Source organism: Notamacropus eugenii, chromosome X, assembly GCF_028372415.1.
Source record: "Notamacropus eugenii isolate mMacEug1 chromosome X, mMacEug1.pri_v2, whole genome shotgun sequence".
Classification (NCBI taxonomy): Eukaryota; Metazoa; Chordata; class Mammalia; order Diprotodontia; family Macropodidae; genus Notamacropus; species Notamacropus eugenii.
In genome coordinates this window covers 2,775,422-2,794,098 of record NC_092879.1, presented here as the reverse complement: position 1 = coordinate 2,794,098, position 18,677 = coordinate 2,775,422, and the positions used below count along the sequence as shown (strand labels likewise).

The following is an 18,677-nucleotide window of genomic DNA, read 5'->3' as shown; positions in this document are numbered from 1 at the left end:
CTTCGAAAACTAGAAATTAGACAAATGGAAAGGAAGATACAAAAGCTAACTGTGGAAAACAATTCAATAAAAATTAGAATTGGAAAAGAAGAAGCTAATGACTCTATAAAGCATCATGAATCAGTCAAACAAAATCTAAAAGAATGAAAAGAGAAAAGAAAATGTAAAACATCACTTTGGAAAAACAACTGACCTGGAAAATACATCCAGAAGGGAAAATCTAAGAATTATTGGTCTACTGGAAAGCCATGATGAAAAAAAAAGTGTGGATAGTGTCCTCCAAGAAATAATTAATTAAAATTACCCTAAAATCCCAGAAGCAGAAGTTGAAATAGTCATGAAAAGAATCCACTCATCACCTCCTGAAGGAGATGACAAATTGAAAATGTGAAGGAGTACTGCAGCTAAATTCCAGAATTATCAAGTCAAGTGAAAAATACTGCAATCAGTCAGAAAGAAACAACTCAGATGTTTAAAAACTACAGTCAGGATCACACAGGACCTAGCATTTTCTATATTAAAAGACTGCAGGAATTGGGATATGGTATTACATAGGACAAAGGAGCTTGAACTACAACCAAGAATCAATTACCCAGCAAAACTGAGCATAATATTTCAGGCAAAGAGATGGACTTGCAGTGAAATGAGGGATTTCTAAACCTTCCTGATGAATAGACCAGAGCTCAATGGAAAATTTGATATTCAAATACAAGGTGCAAGAGAGGCATAGAAAGGTAAACAAGAAAACAAAGAAGAAAAGTTTTTATCCAATAAGGAAAGCCATTTAGGTTCCTATGTGGGAGGATGAAACGTTAAATTTGAGAATTTTTTCTTTATTGTAGCATTTAAAATGGATATACATAGTTAGATGGTGTGGATATAAATTAACTAATGTGATGATAAGAAAACCTAATTAGCGGGTGTGAAAGGATTGTAATGGGAGAAGAGGAAAGGAGGCAGCAGAGAAGGGTAAATAACATCATTTTAAGAGGCACAAAAACATATTATACTAGAGAGGTAGAGGGGAGGGAGATCACTGTTTGAGCTTTACTATCATCTCATTTAGTTCAAGGAAGGAACAACATTCTCAGTTAAGTATAGAAATCTAATTTGCCCTGTCAGTTGTAGAGGAAAGGGGAAAGAAAAAAGAGGGAGGTATATTATGGAGGAAGAAGTACTAAGGGAAGAAGGAAAGAAAAGAGAAGGGGGCTGAAAGGAGGGCAAGTTGAAAGAGGCAGTGGTTAAAAGTAAACCTCTAGTGAGGATGGGAAGAGAGAAGGGAGAAATTAAAGTTTAAATGGGGGAGAATAGAATGGAGAGAAAATCGCATGGGGAGAAAGACACAAATAACAATCATAACTCTTCATGAGAATGAGATGAATACTCTCATAAGATGGAGGTAGATAGCAGAATAGATTAAAAACTGTAATGCTCCAATATATTGCTTAAAAGAAACGCTTTTGAAACAGTGGGATACACACAGGGTGAAGGTAAAATACACACATGGTAAAGGTAAAAGGTAAAAGGTTAAAAGTAAAATATAATATGACTCAGCAGAAGTAGAAAAAAAAGCAGGGGTAGCAATCCTAATCTCAGACAAAGCAAAAGCCAAAATAGATCTAATCAAAAGAGATAAGGAATGAAACAATACCTGGCAAAAGCCACTATAGGTAATGAAGTATTTTCATTACTAAACATTTATGCATCAAGCGGTATAGCATCCAAATTCTTAGAGGAGTTAAGGGAGTTACAGAAAGAAATAGAAAAACTGTGCTAGTGGAGGAACTCATCTTCCCCCTCTCTGAAATTGATAAAGCTAACCTCAAATTAAACAAGAAGTTAAGGAGGTGAATAGAACTCTGGGAAAAGTTAGATATCATAAACCTCTGTAGAAAAGAGAATGGGAGAAGAAAGGAACGTACCTTTTTCTCAGTGGCACGTGGCGCATACACCAAAATTGACCATGTACTAGAGCAAAAAACCTCACATTCCAGGGCAGAAAAGCATAGATAGTCATTGCATCCTTTTCAGATCATGATGCAATAAAAGTTGTTTATACTAAAGTTATATGGAGAGAGAAAAAATTAATTGGAAACTAAATAATCTAATTCTGAAGAAAGAGTGGGTCAAACAACCAATCAAAGAAACAATCAATAACTTCAAGAAAATGGCAATAATGACACTTATGGGATGCAGTGAAAGTGACTCATAGGGGAAGTTTTATATAACCAAAGGAGAGATTAATAAAATTGAAATTTAGAAAATTGTTGAATAAATAAAACTAAGAGCTGGTTTCCTGAAAAAACAGTAAAGTTAATAAACCTTTGTTCAATTTGATTTCAAAAAAGAAACAAAGAAAACCAAATTGAAATCATCAAAGATGAAAATGATGAATTCATGTCCACTGAAGAGAAAATTAAAACAGTAATATCAAATAACTTTTTGCAATTGTATCCCCCCAAAATGGAAAGTTTTAGTGATATGGAAGAATATTTACAAAAATCTAAATTACCGAGATTAACAGAAGAGGAGGTAAAATACCGAAAGCACCCCATCTCAAAAAAAGTATTTGAACAAGCCATCAAAATCTCCAGTGCCGGATGGACTTACAAGTAAATTCAATCAAGCATTTAAAGAAAAAATAATTTTAATACTATATAGACTATTTGGGAATACTGTTGGAGAAGGAGTCCTATCAAATTCTTTTAATAATGCAAATATAGTGTTGATACCTAAAGTGGGAAGAAATAAAGCTGAAAAAGAGAATTATAGATCAATTTCCCTAATGAATAGAGAGATAAAAATTTTAAGTAAGATATTAGCAAAAAGATTACGGCAACTTTTCATGAGAATAATACATTTTGATGGGGTAGAATTTATACAAGGGATGCAGGGATGGTTCAATATTAGGAAAACTATCAGCATAATTGACCACATCAACAACCAAACTAACAGAAACCATATGACCATCTCAATAGATGCAGAAAAAGCTTTTGACAAAATACAGCACCCATTCCTACTGAAAACACTGGAGAGCATAGAAATAAATGGAACCTTCTTTAAAATGATAAGAAGAATCTACCTAAAACCATCATTAAGCATTATATGAAATGAGGATAAGCTAGATGCATTTCCAATAAGATCAGGGGTGAAAAAGGATGTCCATTATCACCACTCTTATTCAATATGGTACTAGAAACATTAGATTCAGTAAAAAGAGAAAAAACAATTGAAAGAATTAGAATAGGCAAGGAAGAAGCTCAGTTATCACATCTTGCAGACAATATAATCATGTGCCTAGAGAATTCTAAGGAATCAAGGAAAATTCTACTTGGAATAATAAACATGTTTAGCAAAGTTGCAGGATATAAAATAAACACACATAAATCACTAGCATTTCTATATATTACTAAGAAAGACTAAGAAAGGGAAAAATAGAAATAGAAATGCCACTTATAGTTACTGATGACATTATAAAACATTTGGGAATCTACCTGCCAAACAAACCCAGGGACTGTGAACACAAAATGCAAAATACTTTACACACAAATAAAGTCATATATAATTAATTGAAAAAAATCAATTGCTGATGTTTGAGCTAATATAATAAAAATGACACTTCTACCTAAATTACTTTCCTTATTCAGTGCCATACCAATCAAACCACCAAAAACTATTTTATAGTACTAGAAAAATATTATCAAAATTGATCTGCAAGAACAAATGGTCCAGAATATGAAGAGAATTAATGAAAAGGAATGCTAGGGAAGGTGGCCTACCCATATCATATTGTGCTATAAAGCTACAATCATCAAAGCCACTTGACACTGGCTAAGAAATAAAGAGGTAGATCAATGGAATTAAACTGGATAGACAAGACGCAGTAGTCAATGATTATAGCAATGCACTGAGTGAAAAACTCAAGGACCCCAGCTACTGGCATAAGAATGCACTGTTTGACAAAATATTGCTAGGAAAACTGGAAAATAGTGTGGCAGAAATTGGGCATAGATCATCGTCTGACACCGCATACCAGAATATAATCCAAATGGTTACAGAATCTAGGTATAAAAGCTGATACTATGAACAAATGTGGAGGGAAAGGTGCAGTTTATTTATCAGATCTATGGAGAATGTAGGAATTTACGACAAAACGAGATAAAGAACATTATGAAATGCAAGATGGATAATTTTGGTTATATTACATTGAAAAGTTTTTGCACAAACCAAGCCAATGCAACCAAGATTAGAATGGAAGAGGAAACTGGGAAATATTTTTTTTACAACTAGTGTCTGTGACAATGGCCTCATTTCTAAAATATATAGGGGCCTGACTCAAAATTACAAGAGTACAAGCCAACCCTTAATTGATAAATAGTCAAAGATATGATGAATAAATTTTCAAAGGAAGCAATTAAAGCTATCTATAATGGCATAAAAATACTCTAAATCTCTACTGATTAAAGAGATGGAAATCAAACCAACTTTGAGATACCTCATCACACTTATCATGTTGACTTCTTTGATAACAGTGGAAAATGATAAATGCTGAAGAGGATGGGGGGAGATCTGGAACATTAATTCATTGTTGATGGAGCTGTAATCTGATCCAGTCATTGTGGAGAGCAACTTCTTTAACTTCATACTCAAAAGTGAAGAATTCACTCTTTTCTTTTTTGATACTAGTACTTTTGTTTTCTTCTTTCCTTTATTTTCATGAAATAACCAAATGTTTATCAATTTTCTTGCTTTTTTCATATAAATAGCTTCTTTAATTTCTAGTCACATAGTTTTCTTAATTTCATTCTTTCAATATTTTCTAAAATTTTAATTTTTTTAATTTGCTGTGTAATTTGAAATTTGTAATTCCTCCTTTTCTAGCTTTTTATTTGCATGCTTCATTAATTGATGAGTTCTTTTTTCGTTTTATTGAAGCAAACATTCATATGTAAAAATATGAGAGGGCAGAGCCAAGATGGTGGAGAATAAGCAGGGATGCAGTCAAGCTCTCCCCCTAAACCCCTCAAAATACTCGTAAAATTTGATTCTAAACAAATTCTAGAGCAGTATAAACCACAAAATGGCAGAGTGAAGCAGATGTCCAGACCAAGACAATCTGGAAGACCGATTGGAAGGGTCAATTGCATTTGGCTAGAAGTAGAGTGTGGCTCAGTGTGGGCTGTTTCAGCACAGACTGGACTGGAGCAAGCTTAAGGGCACTGAATCACTGGCAGAGGCAGCTCTTTCCACACTTCTAAACTCACAAACAGTAAAGAAGGCTTCAAAGATCACAAATATGTAGACAGAGGGCACAGGGTGAGCTGAATATAATGGGAGGACAACTAAAAATAAAATTAGGTGTTGGGAGAAATGTACTGGAATAAAGAGAACGGGAGAGGTAGAAAGTGGTAAATCATCTCACACAAAAGCGGCAAGAAAGAGTTTTACAGTGGAGGGTAGGAGAGGTGAGGTGAGAGGGAATAAGTGACTCTTTCTCTCATCACATTTCCCTTAACGAGGGAATGACACAAATTCAATTGGCATGGAAATCGATTTTACCCTATAGGAAAGCAGGGGAGAAAGGGGTAAGAGAAGGAGAATAATAGAAGGGAAAGCAGATTGGGGGAAGCGCTAATCAGAAGCAAACACTATTGCAGGGCAGCAGATCACGGGAGAGAGTGGAATAAATGAAAGTCAGGACAGGATAGAAGAAAATGTGGTTAGTCTTTCAAAACAAGACTATTATGGAGGTGTTGTGCGTGGCTACTCATGTAAGACCAATATTAAATTCCTTGCTTTCTCAATGAAGGTGGGTGGGGAGAGTCCAGGCTTTAAAAATGAATGGTAAAATTGTTTTTGCAGGCAACTGGGAAATTGTGCAGTCAATGGGGTATAGAAATCTATCTTCCCTATAGGGAAATACAGGGGAGGTGGAAGGGAGAGAAGTGTCACAGAAATGAGGGCAGATTAGGGAAAGAGGTCGGGGGGGGTGGTGCACGCTGTCCAGGGGTGGGATTAGGGGAGAAATGGGGAGAAATTTATGCAATTCAAGATCTTGTGGAAATGGATGGTGAAAACTGATAATAAATGAATTTTTTTTTTTTAAAGTGGGGCAGCTGTAACGCCCTTCACCATCAACAAACAACAAGCAACTTGCTGTACTTATTGTAAAGCTTACGTGCCAGCACCTTGGAAACAAATTAGAATTGGCCAAATGAAAAGGAGACACAAAAACTCACTGAAGAGAATTCCTTAAAAAGTAAAACGGGACAAAGGGAAAAGGAGGTACAAAAGCTAATTGAAGAAAACCATTGATTAAAAAATAGAACTGGACACAAGGAAGCTAATGACTCTAGGAGACTTCAAGAATAAGTCAAATAAAATCAAAAGTATGAAAAAATGGAAGAAAACTTAAAATAATTTATTAGAAATAACAATTGATTTGAAAAATCAATCCAGGAGAGATAATTTAAGAATTATTTCTCTACCTGAAACCTCTAATAAAAAAAAGGAGCCTGGAGAGCATCTTTCAAGAAATAATCAAAGAAAACTGTCCTACCATCCTAGAGCCAGTGAGAAAATAGACATAAGAAATAGCCAACGACTACCTCCTGAAAGAGATCCCAAATTGAAAACACCAAGTTTGTTGTTGTTGTGTTCATCCTTCATTTTCAAAGACCATGACAACTGAAAAATTATGACATGACTTGAAGCTGACTTTGATTGGAGTGAGTGACAGCTGTGCAAGGTCACCAACCTGACATTTTCCTCCTGAGGGGAAATGAGCAGCTGATCTGAAACTCAGCCCTGAAGGGCAAGTCTGCCCCTGCCTAAAGCTCCTGGGGCAATTGAGCAGCTTATCTACATCTCAGCCACCAGCCAAGCAGGGGAACAAACTTCTCTCCCTTGATTGTGCCCCCTTGGAGGAACTGAGAACTTACAGGTCCCCAGAGTATACCCTACTCTTGACAAAGGACTCACATTCAAGTAACTGATTGAGAAAATGCCCAAAAAAGGGGAAAAAATGATACTATAGAAGAGTACTTTCTTGATGAACAGGTGTTCTCTCCCATCCTTTCAGATGAGGAAGAACAATGTTTACCATCAGGAGAAGACATAGAAGTCAAGGTTTCTGCATCCAAAACCTCCAAAATAAATACGCAATGGTCCCAGGTCATGGAAGAGCTCAAAAAGGATTTTCAAAATCAAGTAAGAGAGGTGGAGGAAAAACTGGGAAGAGAAAAGAGAGTTATGCAAGAAAATAATGAAAAGTGAGTCAACAGCTTGCTAAAAGAGATCCAAAAAAGCTGAGGAAAATAACATCTTTAAAAATAGACTAACACAATTGGCGAAAGAGGTCCAAAAAGCCAATGAGGAGAAGAATGATTTAAAAAGCAAAATTAGTCAAATGCAAAAGGAAGTTCAAAAGCTGACTGAAGAAAATAGTTCTTTAAACATTAGAATGGAGCAGATGGAAGCTAATGACTTTATGAGATAGCAAGAAATTACAAAAAAACCCAAAAGAATGAAAAATTAAAGATAATATGAAACACCTCAGTGGAAAAACATCTGACCTGGAAAACAGAACTAGGAAAGAAAATTTAAAAATTAGGGGAATACTTGAAAGTCATGATCAAAAAAGGAGCCTAGACATCACCTTTCATGAAATTATTAAGGAAAACTGCCCCTATATTGTAGAACCAGAGGGCAGAATAAATATTGAAAGAATCCACTGATCACCTCATGAAAGAGATCCAAAAGGAGAAACTCCTAGGAATATTGTAGCCAAAGTCCCCAGGTCGAGGAGAAAATATTGCAGGCCCCTAGAAAGAAATAATTCGAGGATTGTGGAAATACAATTAGGATAACACAAGGTCTGACAGCTTCTACATGAAGGGATCAAAGAAATTAAAATATGATGTTCCAGAATTCAAAAGAACTAGGATTGAAACCAAGAATCACCTACTCAACAAAACTGAGTATAATACTTCAAGAGAAAAATGGTCATTCAGTGAAATAGAGGACTTTCAAGCATTCTTGATGGAAAGACCAGAGCTGAAAAGAAAATTTGACTTTAAAACACAGGAATGAAGAGAAGCATGAAAATATAAACAGGAAAGAGAAATGACAAAGGACCTACTAAAGCTGAACTGTTTACATTCCTACATGGAAAGATTATATTTGTAACTCTTGAAAATTTTGTTGGTATCTGCATAGTTGGAAGGATTATACACACACACACACACACACACACACATACACACACACGCAGAGACAGAGAGACAAAGATCACAAAGTGAGTTGAATAGGAGGAATCATATCTAAAAAAATAAAATTAGGGGATGAGAGAGGAATATATTGGGAGGAGAAAGGGAGAAATGGAATGGAGCAAATTATTTCTCATGAAGAGGTAGGTAAAGGTTTTTCCAGTGGAGGGGTAAAGGGGGAAGGTGAGAGGGAAAAAAATGAAATTTTTTCTCATCAATTTTGGCTCAAGGAAGGAATAACATGCACACTCACTTTGGTATGAAAATTCTGTCCTACACTACAGGAAAGTTGGGGAGAAGGGGAGACGTAGGGTGGGGAGGATGTTGGAAGGGAGGGCAAAGGGTAGGAGGGAATAATTAGAAGGAGACACTCTTGGAGAATAGCAAGGTCAAAAGAGAGAATAGAAGAAATGGGAGACAGAATAGGATGGAGGGAAATATAATCATTCTTACACCACATGATTATTATGGAAGTCATTTGCAAAACTATACATACATAGGCTATATTGAACTGCTTACCTTCTCAAGGGGAATGTGTGGGGAAGGAGGAAGGAGGAGAAGTTGGGACTCAAAGCTTTAGGGACAAATGTTGAGAATTGTTTTTGCCTACATCTGGGAAGTAAGAAATACAGGTAATGGGGTATAGAAATTTATCTTGTCCAACAGGACAAGAGAGAAGATGGGGATAAGGGAAGGGAGGGGTGTGAGAAGGGATGGCACATTGGTAGAAGGGACAATCAGAATGCATGTTGTTTTGGGGTGAGGGGAGAGGAGAGATGGAGAGAAAGTTTGGAACTCAAAATTTTATGGAAATAAATGTTTAAAGCTTAAAATAAATACATAAATGAAAATATCACAGGGGAAAACATGGACTTTTATTGAAATGAAGGACTTTCATACATTCATGATGAAAGCCTAGAGGTGCACTGATGCTTTGAAGTGGAAACACAGCATTCAACAGAAGGCAGCCCAGGCTCCCAGGTGGAACCCTGTCTAAATCCACTTCTGGAGCTGAGTCCCATCAGTGAGCCATTCCCAAGCATCATCATGCCAACCTAGGCACCTCAGGAGAGTAATAAAGTGGAAGGTGGACACAAACAGAAGGAGAGGGGAGTATTCTACTGAGCCCAAATGCTCTCTCTGCTTAGTGTATCTGGGACCTCAACCTAAGGAGAGATGCTGGGGAAACAGACAAGGGCACTGCAGAAGGAGGAAGAGTTGTCTGCACTTTTACAAGCACATCCTATCAAACGAACGTTTGTTAATTGCCTGTTGCGTATATGTCAGGCAGTGTGATCAAGAACCAATCCTCTAAACTTTGCATTTTTCACCAGGTAAAATTAAAGGTTACCCTACATGTGTTATGTTATCCATCTGATTACTCCCCTGAAAGTTTAAGGTCCTTTCCCCTTTCTTTGTAGAGAATTAAAAGCCAAATTCTGACGTCGCCAGGGGCACCTCTGATTTGGTGGCAAATATTGCTCTGGCAGGTAGATTTGTATTCTGGAAACGACTCCAACTGCTTTGGAGTCAGAGGACCTAGGTTCAATTTATACTTCTAAGACTTAGCACCTGTGTGACCCTGGGCAAAAGTCAAACCTTGTTTGACCTCAGTTTTTTTCTCTCAGGGCTAGGAGATCAGGGAGGTCACCAGTGTGCCTGGGATGATGTCTGTTTTGTCCGCTGACGAATGCCTTATATCACCAGTAGTTTGTTTTTCATGTCTTCTTGTGCATGCTGTTCTGTAGCTTGCATCTACATGTCTCTTCTTGTGGATATCTCCTGATATTTTGTACCCCCTGGTAATTCAGATCCTCCCCCAGCTAGCAGTCTGGAACAAAACTGGGAAGAAGCTTTCTCTTCCTCCTGGCCTGGGGATCATAATGGAGGTCTAATAAGGAGCTAGCCTGAGTGCCAACAACTTTTAATTCCAGAGATCCTTGGCAATGACGAGTCACCGTAGCAACCAGTTATTAGAACAAGCAGTGGCTGTCTTGCTGCACACTAAATTTTGCCTGTAGAGAGATTATATTATATGAAAGGTCGGGTGGGTAACTTGATTTGGATTTCCACTGGAAATGGTTTGAGACCCTCATCTTGCTCCCTGCTCTTTGAGTAGGCCAGGGACAAGTATCTCAGTGCCCAGTACTTGAACTTTTTAGTCCATGGGATTTCAATGCCTGTTTATGCTTTGCTTAACTTCCTCCTAGGTTTTATTTGTTCTCTGATTCACACTTTTCACTTTACTTTTTGGCTTCCTAACCCCCCCCCATTGTACAATTAAGTATGGATACATATGTGTACATATTTATGTGTATATATATGTATATGTATTTATATATTTTATTTTATTATATTATATTTCTTTATATATCTGTATTTATGTATGTGTATATGTATATATACACACATGTGCATATATGTGTATAGATGTACATACATATACATATCTATATACACACATACACTCATACACAAATATATAAGACCATACTATGCATATTTCCTCCCATCATCTGTTTGTCTGGAGGTAAATAGTATCTTTATAAGTTAAGGCCTTTCCATGTTTTTCTAAATTAACCCTTTCAGCATTTCCTACAGTACAGCAATATTCCAACACAGTCACAACCTGTCTGAGAGATTTCTGTAGAAACCTTGTTCTCAATTATTTTCATTCCTTCTGTTCTTGGCTCCATAGGCTTTATGTAAATGAGAAATTTAATTTAAAAGAATCAAATTATCCTTTTCATACTTCAACAATGCTCTCACCTGGTAATACAGACATTATGGTTTGATACTGCTGAATTTGCTTCCTTTCCCTCTTTTTTATCCCCTTTGTCTCCTTGAAGTTCCTGACCTTTTGTTGTACCAAATGAATTATATATTTTTTCTAACTCAAGAAAATAAATTTATTAATTACATTGGAATGACATTGAATTAAGCCAAATTGTCATATTAAAAAACTACTTTGTCTTCCCCTGGCTGAGAAGGGTAAATACTATTTCAGTTACTTAGATCAGAGTTTTTCTGTACAAACAGTGTTCTATGTTTGTGTTCACACAGCTCCTGTGTCTGTTTTGGCCCATGTACACTCAGCTCTTTCATGCAGTCCAGGTAGTTGACATGGTCTTCAGCAGTACTGAACAGTGCTGGTGACACAGGCTAGTTTCTCTATTTTGCAATCCTGATTTAGCCTATTTACTTTAAACCTTTCCTGAGATCATGATTGCTAACTATGCTTTTTAAAAATTTTAAGGGGCTGAATCCTACAGCCACCCTTTATTCTATCTTTCTGTGTATCTCTGCTCTTTAAAATGTTCTCTGAACACCTTGAGAAGGACCCCCTGTGGTGAGGCACCGCCACGTGCCTCCCTCCCCTCCTCCCCCGCACGTGCCTGCCCCGCCCAACCACAGGGCTGGAATCCCCCACCGACGCCCAACCGCCCAACCGTCCAACCGTCCTTGTTCTGCTGGTGACAGGCGGAGACCCCCCTGGACATTCTCAGCATGGTGGACAGCATGGAGGACCTGCTGCCTCTTCTCCTCATCCTCCTCTTCCTGTTCCCCCTCCTCTTCCTCATCTTCCTTCCTCTCCACCACCTCCTCTTCCTCTTCTGCCTTCGCCTAGAGGATGACCTTGAAGACGACCTTGTAGATGACCCCCCGAAGATGACCCCCAGCCTTGAACTACCAAAGGAGACATACTTTGACCTTCTCCTGCTGCCTGACAATCCAGAGATCCTCTTCCTCCCCCCAACCCCTCACCTCCCCCATTTCCCTCACACTTCCCCTTCCCCCCCTCACATTTAATACATTTGTCCTGGTCTCATTTTCAGGGAAGTTGATTATTGCTGACTATGATTCCTTTCATGCTCTATGGGTCAGGAAGTTTGTTACCAGACCAAGTCACCACAGTTATCTGATCTGCCATGTACTGAGGAGAAGTGCCCCCCCATTAATCTGAGAATTCATTGTGCTGGAAACACTGGGAGAAATGGGAACTCTTCTTTCACTTCCTTGGGCTCTGGATTTAACGGTGAAAAGACTGACGTGCATAGGTTGGAAAAACCAGGAGCAGATTAGTACCTGAGTCAGGATGGCAGCATTTGAAGATTTCAGGATCTAGCCCATGCCGAAGTGGCAGGGCAGGGTTGTGCCTTCATTTAAGAACTACAACTGGCAGAGGAAAAGATTTTGAGAAATCACTCATGAACTAGATTTTGTCTGAAGACTAAGCTCAGATACAGATCTGGACAATCCTGTCCACTCCCTTTTCAGGATAATCTCTGGGAAGCCCAGGGTACATGTAATACAATATAAAAGCTGGATATGGTAAATATATGTGTGTGCTCGTGTACATGTATATTGGTTATTGTAATCAGTGATTATTGTAAAATATGTTAAATGCTTCCTTCTAGTGTTCAAAAAAATAAATAATAAAGCGTTTCCTGAAAGCTCCACCATGCTGAATTCAGATTTTTAATCTGCTGTTTCCGTTTTATAGGTAAAGTTGTGCCACTCAGATTCTAACCTATCTTTCCTTGTTCCTTATTTTCCTCCTTCCTATTGTTCCTTACTTTTCTTCTCAGTCTATTTATCCTACTTCTCCTCACACCTGTTTTACAACTTCCCAATCCCTCCCCCGCCAACTTAATTTACCAATCCCTCCAACAGTCTCTCCCTTGTTCCTCTCCCCCTACCTTATCTGCTTGACCTCCGATTTCTGTTTGATTTTAGAAGACATATGTATACATATCATTTATATATATATAATACACACACACACACACACACACACACACACACACACACACACACCTGTTGTTACGTCTTTAACTCATTCTCCATGAGAGTGAGGTTCCAGCATTACATACCCTCACCCCTACTACCTTGTTCTCTATCAATTTTCCCCTTTAACCCGCTTTTGTTTGACATAATTACTCATTTTTATCTCTATGTACATTTTTTAGAATCACCCCATCATACTCTGCTCAGCAAGTCTTTTCTTTCAAACTACCCAAATAATCTGACAATCACAACCGCATTGCTAATATTTTCAAATGTATTCGTACATTTTTACATTCATAAACTATTTGACCTTACTGAGTCCCTTATAATTGTTCCTTAATTTCTATCATATACTTCTCCTACATGTTAATATGATGAATTCTCCCTTACATTATGGGGTTTTTCTCACAATAACATGAAAGTTTTTGAGGCCATTAAATATCCTTTTATTTTTCATTAAGGATTATATTTCACTTGCCTGGGTAAGTTACACTTAGTCAAAACTCCAACTCTTTTTCTGTATAAAATATGAACCTCTATGGTCCTTCAGTGTAGTAGCGACTAGGTCTTTCATATACCTTATTGTGTCTCCATGATAATTAAATTGACTTTCATTGTTCTTGCTGCTTCCAATATTTTGTTCTTACTACGTGAGTTTTGGAATTTAGCTATGACATATAAAACTGCAGAATCTTCTACAGAATACATTTAAAGATAGGACATGTGAGCACTGATAAGAATAATTAAGCAGTATGGGAGAAAATTCATACATTCACTACATAAGGAGAACACATTAATGCTCAGATGAGTGAATACATAGAGAGAAGAAGTAAGTACTTGATGAGTACTTGATCAAGTCCGTGGCCAATGGAATATAAGAATCCGCATTTTTGAGTCAATATTTTAAAATCTTCCATCATCCTTTCCTATAAGACTTTCCCTAGGAGGTAAGGTTCTCCACCTACCTGTCTTGCCTTTGACTGCCCTATCTCTCCACGTCCTGAGTCACTCAGATATTGCTGAAGGCATATTTGAGACGTTCCTTTATGTCCTCACCTGGATTTCCAATTGAAACAGATTAAAACTCATTATTGAATGATTTATTATGAGTTCACAAATGTGGGTGTTGAAGATTAGGAGCAAGTGTTTCTGCGCATGAATTTATGAGCTTGTCCCAAATTCATCCCACTCAGCGCCCCATCACTGGTGCACCAATGTGTGGGAAATATGAGATTGTGTTTCTATATGCCTCTGTGTGTGTGCTTGTATCTATGTCCTAACTTCCATTCCATGCCCTGGACAATCATAACTAGCACATTAGAATATTTCAGATTGGAGTATATTTTAATGGAGATTGCCTCTTTTTCTATGGTGCTTTCCTTTGGATTTCAACTTATTACAGTATTTGCTCCAATCAGTTTGGCCTATTGATGAATGCTTATAGCTTTGCTGCTGAAATTGATCTCTTGTGTTTCTGTTCTGATTTTTGCAAAACCTTGGATTTGGTAACTGTTTCTAGAATCTTCAGGTTATTTTGAGGAGAGAACAGTCTTAGTGATAGGTGTCCATGAGGTATGCCTGTGCAGGTTGTGGGAGAAGCAATCGTTCCCTGGTAGGTAGAACCCTACTGACATGCCCACGGTGGGAAAGGAAAGGGCACATGAGTTATCAAGGGGTCATTCCAACTTCTTTTCCCATCCCTGATTCCTAGAGTACCCATCTGAAGCTGAAAATTCCCACCTCTATGCTGTTGATAACCTGCAACTTCCTTCCCATCAACGAAAGCCCAACTGACACTCAGTTCACCTTTGCCAAGCAGTTCTGGATCCCTGCCTCTCCATGGCTTGCCTCCTTTGGCCAGTGCTTTGCCACTACTGCCCCATTTAGCATGTCTTTCTTTACTTCTTCTAAGTTTTCTATTGTTCTGTGCTGTGCATTGTGTAGTTTATTTTCCCCTCTCTCCCATGAAGACTACAATTAGGTGTATATATATATATATATATATATATATATATGTATATATATATATATATATATATATATATACATATATATATATATATATACACACACATATGTACACACACATATATATATTTACACACACATATATGTGTGTACGCATATATGTATATATATAATGTAGAAGTTTGTGTATATATGTGCATATATATATTTATAAATATACACTCATAAAAATTTATGTAAGACACTTTTATGCCTATTTCCTCCTATCTGTTTCTCTGAAGGTGGATAGCATCTTCTTTCAAAAGTACAGGTCTTTCCATATTTTTCTAAATCAGCCAACTCAGCACTTCCTATATCACAGCAATATTCCAGTACAATTACAGATATCTGAGACATTGTCTAAGACAATTTTCTACAATTTTTTTCATTCCTTCTGTTCTTGGCTATGTAGGCTTTATGTTTACAAGAAAATTTTAATTTAAAATAGTCAAAATTATTCTTTTTCACATTTCAGGAATGCTCTCGCCTTATAACCTGCTTTAAGGTCTGATACTGCTGAATCTACTTTCTTTACATCTTTTTTCCCTGCTGTCTTTGAAGTTCCTTACCTTTATTTCTTCCAAATGAACTGGGTTATTACTTTTTTTCTATGTAAAACAAATTTTTAACAATTTAATTGGGAAGACGTTGAACTAGGTAAAAATTGTCATTTTCAAAATTACATTGGCTTTACCCATGAAGAACAAATATTTCTTCAATTATTAGAGTTTAATTGTATAAAATAAATTTTATGATTATGTTTGCATAGTTCTTAAGTCAGTTTCAGCATATATTCACTTAAGTACTTTACACTGTCTAGAGTTCTAATTGGTCTTAATTAATGTTGAATTCCAATTTTAATAAGTTATCTATTTATATTTGATGGGTAAATTCATGCCATTCACATTCTGATCTACACTTACTCGTAGCGTATTTTCCACTCTTAATTTTCTTTGTCATCCTTCTCACCCTGTTTACCCTATGCCTCCTCACTCCTCTGTTTCACTTCTTCCCACCATGTTGTCATCCCATTTCTTAACCTACTGACCCCTCTAAAATTCTCTCCCTCATCCTCTCACCCCATGCTATCCCCTTCCCTTCTTATTTCTTTCTGAAGTTAGAAGACATGTTTGTATGTATGTATGTATGTATGTATGTATGTATGTACATGTGTGTATTGTTCCCTCTTTAACTCATTCCACATGAGAATGCATTACAGCACTACCTGCCCTCCATCCTCCTAGTTAGTTGTGTATCAGGTTTTCCTTTTATGCTCCATTTGTATGAAATGATTCCTCCTTACTATCTCTTCCTTCAGTTTTATTTTTAGAATCTGCCTAGGCGGAGGAGCCCGAGCTGTGCCTGGAGCTGCTGCCCACTGACCCCTGCTGCTCACATTCTCCTTCCTGGACTATCAGGACCTCATTAGCTGCAGCTGCGAGACCAGCTATCAAACCATGATCCTCTCTGGAGAAGACAAGACATACTGGCTTCTGTCAGAGGCAGAAAAAAAGCAGAAGAATAAAAGTTGGAAAGCTCTCCTCAAAGACACTTATATTGATCTGGGAAGATATAGTCAACATTATGCTACTCTTTAAAAAGCCTGGGATGACCTGGAAGATACTTGGGGCAGAGGTGTCCAAGGATGATCGGATCTCTGAAAAACAGCGTGGAGGAACCGAAGCTGGATGCCGTGGAAGTGCAGATTGGGTGCAAGCTTCCCAATGACTACTGCTGCTCCTTTAGGATCCACAATGGGCAGAAGCTGGTGGTTCCCAGGTTGGTGGGAAGCACAGCCCTTTCCAATGAAGACCGCTCCAAGGATTTGCTGACATCGACACGGCTGCAGGTGGATTCCAGCAGACGCAGGGTCTGAAGTGGTGTCTTCCCCTCACTTTCTGCACACACACTGGCCTGAGTCAGTATATTGCATTGGAAAGTGTAGAAGGCTGCAACAAGTACGATATCTTCTATCAGTGTCCAGACCAGATGGCTCGGAATCCGTCAGCAATTTGTATGTTTATTACAGGTGCTTCTTATTCGGTGTGGTTTACCTCTTATGTGCACAAGGTTGAAACAGAGAGCTAACCTACCATCAGAGACCAGATTTTCAGGTATGTTCATGATAAAGGATATGTGGCAACAACTGGAGACATCACAGTGTCTGTATGCATGTCATTTCTGACAGAACTTAGCTGTGCTCATCCACCTCCCTATTTCTTTACTTACCGAACCAGGATTGAGATGTCTAAACATACTCTTCCTGAAAACTTCCAAGTATTTAAAATCGCATATTGGAAGTTAAAAAAAAGAAAGAATCAGCCTATCATTCTCACCTTAGCACACACTTTTCTTTCCAAATATCCAAATAATGATGACAATCGTAAGTGCACTGCTAATATTTTCACATAAAGGAAGTAACCAATTTTCCCTGAGTCCTTTACAATTGATCTTGAATATCTACCATATTTTCCTCCTACATTCTATATTTTGACTTTTCAGGTTTTAGATTTTCTTTTCACAAAAACTTGAAAGTCTTTCAGGTCATTAAATATCCATTTTTTTTCATTTGGGTTTATGCTTCACTTTGCTGGGTAAACTACCCTTGTGTATAGCTCCAGCTCTTTTGCTCTATATAATTTAATTCTCCAAGATGTATGGTCTTTCATACTTGTGTGTATAACTTCACGATATTTAAATTGCTTTCTTTGTGTTGCTTCCAAAATTTTCTCCGTTCCCTGGGAGCTTTGAAATTTGGATTTGATATTCCTATAAGTTTTTTAATGAGATCAATTTCAGGTGGTGATCCATGGACTGTTTTTCTTTTTCTACTTTGCCTTCTTATTCTAGAATTTCAGGGTAATTTTCCTTGATGATTACTGTGACATTGCATCAGGATTCTTTTTAGTGTCATACTCTTCAGGTAGTCTGACTGTGTTTACATTATTTCTCCTGTATTAGTACTCCAGAACAGATGTTTTACTGAGGAGATATTTCACTTTTTCTCATATTTCATTCATTGTTTTGATTGTGTTTTATTGTTTTTTGGGGTAATACAAAGTCATTAGCTTCCTTTGCCAATTCTAGTTTTCAAGGAATTATTTCCTTCCTTGAGTTTTTGATTCTCTGTTTCCATATTGTTGTGCATCTTTTCATAATTTTCTAGACATAATAAATAAATTTCTTGGATTGTTTTTATTTTTTCTACTATTCCTCAATCTCTTACATTTTATAGTTTAAGTCCTTTTTAAGTGCTTCCAAGAACTGCTTTTGTGCTTGGGTTCATTTGATGCTTCTGATTGAAAAAGGAGTGGCTTTTTAGGTCCATTATCTTCCTCTGAAAATGAACTCAGATCTTCTCTAGCCCCATAGTAACTATCTATGGATAGGTTCTTTTTCCTTTGCTTACTCATTTTTAATTATTTATTTATATTTTATTTTGTCTTGTTTTTAGCAGTTATCAGGGTAACCAATTTATAGTCCCCAGGTATGGAGAATGAAGCCTCAGGTCCTTCTTACCATTATTTTCAGAGCTCTGGGCCCAACCTTGGACTCTCCACTCCTAAATCATGGTTGGGGATATTAGCCAGACTGTCCTTCAACTCCTCTTGTTCC

At 37.4% G+C, this 18,677-nt stretch overlaps 1 pseudogene; it reads left to right on the top strand.

Annotated features, from left to right (window-relative positions):
• LOC140516448 (F-box only protein 3 pseudogene) overlaps positions 1 to 18,222 on the top strand; it is a 35,732-nt pseudogene extending 17,510 nt beyond the window's left edge.
• The last annotated feature ends 455 nt before the right edge of the window (positions 18,223 to 18,677 follow it).